At 43.4% G+C, this 6,286-nt stretch overlaps 1 long non-coding RNA gene across 2 annotated transcripts in view; it reads right to left on the bottom strand.

Moving 5' to 3' along the window:
* The window catches only part of LOC121104414, a 46,051-nt gene that overhangs the window by 3,456 nt on the left and 36,309 nt on the right, over window positions 1-6,286 (bottom strand). For both annotated transcript variants that reach the window (XR_005836730.1, XR_005836731.1), the window contains exon 5: window positions 5,344-5,591. This is a non-coding gene — a long non-coding RNA (uncharacterized LOC121104414). The remainder of the gene's footprint in view (window positions 1-5,343; window positions 5,592-6,286) is intronic.

Genomic DNA, 6,286 nt, shown 5'->3' with positions numbered 1-6,286 from the left:
GAGTTGAAAGATGGTTGTGACCCCCCGACACTGGGTAGTATGGGGCAAAATTCCCAACCACAGTGGGGTGGAAGCCATGGCTGGGAAGCCAGCTCTCACATCATGGAATAACTAATGATAATGACGATGATGATAAAAACAGTAGCAATAATGATTACAGCCATAGCAAACTCTTCCCGAGGGCTTACTACGAGCCAGGCTCTCTTCTAAGCACTTCACGTGCATTAATTCATTGAATCTTCACAAGAATCCTTTGTAAAAGTTATTACTTTTACCTCCATTTTATAGATGAAACTGAGGCTCAGAGAGGTTAAGTAAATTATTCAGGGTAATACGGTTAGCAAGTGGTGACACTGGCGATCTAAAATTGAAGGGCCGTGCGTGCGACATACTGTGGTGCGTAAACGCGGGTCCATGGCCGAGATGTACAAGAACCACCTATGGATATAGACTTCTAGATACCACCCTCAGAATGCCCAAGGAAATCTCTCTCTCTCTCCTTTTTTTAAAGAGCTGCTCTTATGATTCAGATGTAGCTGCAGTGAGTGGAATGGTGTTTCCCAAAAAGATATGCCCACGTTCTAGTCCCCAAAACTGTTGGTATTACCTTATTTGGGAAAAGTTTTTTCAGATGTATGAAGTTAAGAATTTTGAGATAAGGAGGGCCCCATATTATCAAGCGGGCCCTAACTCCTACTTCAAGTGTCCTTAAAAGAGGAACATGGAAGAGACAGAGAAGAAGAGGTAGCAGTGTGACCCTGAGGCAGAGATTTGACTGATGACAGCTGTTAAGTCAAGAAATGCTGACACGCACCGGGACTGGAAGAGGCAAATGATGGATTTTCCCTAGAGCGTCCATAAGCGTGGACTGCCAGCATCTTGATTTTAGACTTTGAGACTCCAGCACTGTAAGAGGACAAATCGCTCTTGTAAGCTACCCAGTTTGTGGCCCATCCCTATGGCAGCCCTAGGAAACGAACTCAGAGCCACTCTCCGTTCCTCTCCCTAATTCCTGAACCCATGGTTGGGGACAGTGGGGACGATAACACATGTCACCGTTCCTGATTTGAAGTGTGTATCACACCATGTAAAACAGAACTCCATCCTTCCAGGGCTTGTCTCTCGGCTGGTGCTGTGATCAGTAAGCCAAAGACTTTTCGGTTACACCAGCGGGTTCCAGATGATGGAAGTGTGCCGTAAGCCCAGTTAATTTCATGGGTAGAAGCTATTGCTGCGTAATTTTTTTGGTGTGAAATGACCTGCTTAGTCAGACATCATACTACACAGGATACTATGATGGTGGTAGATGAGACACTCTGTTAGCCCATGATTAGTGTGGTGGTAGAAGGCATAGGAAGGTAGAAGGGCATGGAAAGCAAATCCATACCCAGAATATACATCTATTCCAGTGCAGTAAATCTCTGCCCTTCCCATGAGAGAAGTTCAGTGGAAGAAATCCAGAAGAAGTAGCTGTGTCTAGTTCTGTCTTACAAAGCAGCTGGTCAGTGGTCTCAGCCAGTGTGGCCAAGGAGCTAGCTCTCCAGGACTGGACCCCTTTCTTCTATGTGGTATTGCTAGAAGAAAGCTTTGCTTCTTGTCTTAGGGTCCTTATAATAGTTTCCAATTGATTCTTTAATAATTAACACAAATTTATTGGCTTAAAAACACAAATTTATTATGTACAGATCTGTAAGAAGTTGAAAATCAGTTTCACTGGGCTAAGGGTAAGGTTTCAACCTCTCTCCACCTGATTTCTCACTACTTTCTTTCACACACCCTTTGCCTCAATACATAGTCATGCAGTCTGGCCCCTTTACAATTTGTCACACTATGCTCTTTTTCGAAGACCATCCTTTGTGCTCACATTCCATATGTCCCAATTCTTCATCCACCTTAATGCCCAATTCGAATGCTACAACCCCCCAGCTGAAAAGAATCTTCCACTCCTTCCAGCTGCCATTTAAGTCCTCTCTAGGTCCTGGACTCTGAATCTCTTGAGAACAGGAACTATATCTTGTTCATATCTTTTGTCCAAAGCAGGACTGCCATGGATGGTTGTGCAGGTTGTACATTGTGGCTTTTTTACATAGGAAGCACTTGATCATAACTCCCAATGAATGAGAGTTCTTTGATACTGGTATTGTGCTCAGTTTCTTTTCTTTTCTTTTTTTTTTTTTTTTAAGATTTTATTTATTTATTTGACAGAGAGGGCACAAGCAGGGGAAGCAGTAGAGGGAGAGGGAGAAGCAGGCTTCCCACTGAGCAGGGAGCCTGCTGTGGGGCTCAATCCCAGGACCCTGAGATTGATGAGGTTGTGGGATATCGGTGAGTTTCAGTGGGGTGGGGTGAGGTGGAGTCTGGAGGCGACGACCAAAGACGTCCTTGGTGCAAAATGGTGGTTTATTAAAGCACGGGGTCAGGACCCCGTGGGCAGAAAGAGCCGCTGCCCCAAGTTGTGAGGGGTGGCTGATTATATACTATGGGGTTGGGGGGGCGGAGGTTTCAAGAAAGTACTTTCATATGTTAAAGAAGACTCACAGGATACAAGAGGCCTTGCTATTGTCAAGCTAAGGTTGTTTACCCCCCTAACAAGGCCTTAACAAGAAGATACCTGGGAACTTTCCGGATACATTACACTCTGCCAGCTTCAAGTATCTGTGGGCTGCAGGTTATAAAGACATTTAATTGTATTTACATTCCCTTCTGGAAGCTAGGTTATTGATAGAAATGCTTTGTTCTCGTAGACTGCTAAAATGTTTGTAAACTGAGGGAGACTCAAGTCTTGCAAGATTGTGGTCTCTATAAGGTTAACTATTTCTTTTTCCTTTAGGGCAGCCAGGGGTGCTTGAGGAATATCACATACATTCCATGGCGGGGGAGGGGCTGCGGGGTGTCAGTTTCTGCTTTGTCCTCAGCCTGCCTTTTGTTCCCTCATCAATATCATGACCCGAGCCAAAGGTCACCTAGGCACTCCAATGCTCAGTTTCTAATGTAACGAACTCAGATCTTAAGATGCTGAAAAGTTTGAAGTCAGAACTTAAGGAGGAATATAAAAGAGAGACAACACTAAATAGGACTTAAATCCTTCATCAGATGAACTCTGAGGTCTGGACCCCCCTTTTAAAAGAGAATCTGCCTGGGTGGCTCGGTGGGTTAAACGTCTGCCTTTGGCTCAGGTCATGATCCTGGGACCCTGGGATCCAGCCCTGCATCTGCTCCCTGCTCAGCGGGGAGACTGCTTGCTTCTCCCTTTCCCTCTGCCTGCTGCTCCCCCTGCTTGTGCTCTCTCAAATAAATAAATAAAATCCTAAACAAACAAATAAATAAGAATCTGATGAGAGCACACCTCCATCATTCTCTCTCTCTCTCTCTCTCTCACACACACACACACACACACACACACACACACACACACACACACGACACAGTTTCTCCTAACTTTGCCTTCGAGGACTACTGTGTAGGGTCATGATAGTCGCGCATTGTTTATGTGTCTGGGACAGGCCTGGGACTGGCCCCTCGGTTACGCCTTTCCCTACTCCATCCCATCCCATCCCCCCGCCAGGCAGGATCCCTTTACATGAGTACATCTTACCACTCAGTTCCTGAAGCCAGTGCCAGGAAAAATGCTACTAGAAATGACATCCAATGCCAACCACGGGATTTCTTTTCATGGGAACCTACACTGCCTTGTGAAGAAAGAATTAGAATATATTGTAATAACAATAGTGCTTCATTGCCCAGAGCTCAGATTCTCAATAGATGGACTGTTTAGCTGGATGGCTGCCCTGAAGGACAGCTTGCTTATTCAACAGAACTTTGCCCCTGAATAGGTATCACACTCAGCAGACAGGGAAAACCTAGGTAGATAACAAGCCAGTGCTTTCCAAATGAAACCAGGCCCCGGCCACTTTTGTTACCACTTACGTAGCCAACTGAGATGAGTAAACAAACCAGGAGTCCTGATGGGTATGGGTGTCAATTCACATCCAGATAGCCTGAACAGTTAGTTCCCCACCTCACTGTTCTCTTCCTGACCTCAGGGCCAGAATTAGGACTGCATCTACCCATGCAGACAAGTTACACAGCACCCAGGATGAGAGCAATATTGCTTAGCGTCATGGATTACCAGGTGTTGTAGGTTACCGACTTGGGTTTGAATTCTGATACGTTGCTCACAGGGAAAGTTAATTTCACTTTCTTACACTCCACCGTTTGGGAATGTGCAGTCATGTGATGGGAGGGACGGAGCCAAATTTTCCTTTGTGCTCACAGGAGAGAGTAATGGTTACAAGTAGTGATTCTGGAGCCAGACAGGCCCAAGCTCCACCCCCAGCCCTGTGACTTTCTACTTAACTTCTCTAAGCTTCAGTTTTCCCATCTGTAAAATGGGATTGCTTATCATGGCACTGAATTCAAAGGGTTGAATATAATTTTGGTAAAATTATAGTACAGAGTAAGTCCTCAATAAGTAATAGCTATTATTAAGGAGGGGGAAAAATTACATGCAATGTTACCAAATTAGAACCCATGTTAATTGTCTTTTACCCTTCCTGACTAGCTTTTTTAAATAATTATTTTAAAAGGTAAATAGATCCTGTCTTTCTAAAAATTTTTATTCAGCTCACATGGTTTGGGTACCTACTGTGGGTCCGACCAGGTAACACACTTAACACATGGAAGCTCTTTTATCCTTACTACGGTTATATATTGGTGAGGCAGATATTATTATCCCCACTTCACAGTTGGAGAAATTGAGGCTCTGGGGGTCTAGTTGACTTGCCAAATTCATTAAGTAGATATATTTGAACCTGGGAGTCTAATTCTGAAGTTTCCTTAGTCTAAGACAAATTTATGCTCTAGTAGCCAAACGGAAACCAAAATATCAACTTTATCAATGACCTAATAAAGCAGAAATTGAGATTATCTAGTAAATGGCATTGGAGAACACAAAATGAGACTTTCTACTTTATTTCTAAATACAGACCTGGGAGCCCTGTAGAAAGAAGTGGGTCCTCAGATAGCCCTTCAGTCTACATAACCAGCCAGTCACTAGCCCACCTTAACTCCCAGCTGACCACAGGAGACAGCAGCCAAAAGAGGCTGGTGAAATCCCCACCTCCCCTGGAGAGAGAGGAAACAAGGATCAAAGGTTGAGAGTGCTTCCTGCAACAACAGTAGGAGGAGGCGTGGTCAAGGACCTTTGACAGTGACTCCACCCATTAGCAAAAACAAGATGGCCTAGCTTCTTTTCAACCAAATTTGCTACTCCTCCCCAAAGGACTAGGGGGTGTATGAGTAAGCAAGTACAGAAAACAACTGAAAAGTTCAGCCATGACTCACCATTTTTATGGAAACCTGTTGAAGAAGTAAGGGAAGGTGAATAAGGACACTTTCCTAATGATTCCATTTCCAAAGCTCATTTCAAGCCGTCCGTCACATCTGCCTATTATAGGATTGCATTCTTCTCAACGGATAAACCCCTTCCTTACTGCAATTTATACAGTTATCAGTGCAGCTGTCAAAGTAAACAAAGTCTTCTCTTGGTCAATCTGCCCCATGGGAATGCCATCAGGATCTTGAAGAAACCTCTGAAGAGAAGAAAGGGAAAAGGTGACTTAGAAATACGCACTAAATAGTGTTTTTATACCCCTGGATTCACCAGATGGGAGCCCTGTTATCTTTTTTTTTTTTTTAATTTCTTATTTAAATTCAATTTAGGTAATATATATTGTATTATTAGTTTCAGGGGTAGAATTTAGTGATTCATCAGTTGCATACAATACCCAGTGCTCATTACATCAAGCACCCTCCTTAATGCCGATCATTCAATTACCCCACCCTCCCCCCTCCCCTCCAGCAATCCTCTGTTTGTTTCCTACAGTTAAGAGTCTCTTATGGTTTGCCTCCCTCTCTATTTTTGTCTTATTTTATTTTTCCTTCCCCTAAGTTCATCTGTTTTGTTTCTTAAATTCCATATATGAGTGAAATCATATGGTATTTGTCTTTCTCTGACTGACTTATTTTGCTTAGCATAATACCCTCTAGTCCATCCACGTCATTGTAAACGGCAAGATTTCATTCTTTTTGATGGCTAAGAAACATTCCATTATAAATATATTATGAGCCCTGTTATCTTAAAAATTGGGGAACTAGATTCCTCGCTGCAAATTATGAGGCTTTCAGTGTTGTGGCTAAAAGTATTGATGTCATTGTTAGAGAGATCTGGTTTTGAATTCTGATTCTACCTCTTAGATGTGCAGAATCATTCTTTTTGACTGGCTAA

This window comes from Ursus maritimus, unplaced genomic scaffold, assembly GCF_017311325.1.
Source record: "Ursus maritimus isolate PB19 unplaced genomic scaffold, ASM1731132v1 scaffold_21, whole genome shotgun sequence".
In the NCBI taxonomy this organism is placed as follows: Eukaryota; Metazoa; Chordata; class Mammalia; order Carnivora; family Ursidae; genus Ursus; species Ursus maritimus.
This window is presented reverse-complemented; position numbering and strand designations above follow the sequence as displayed.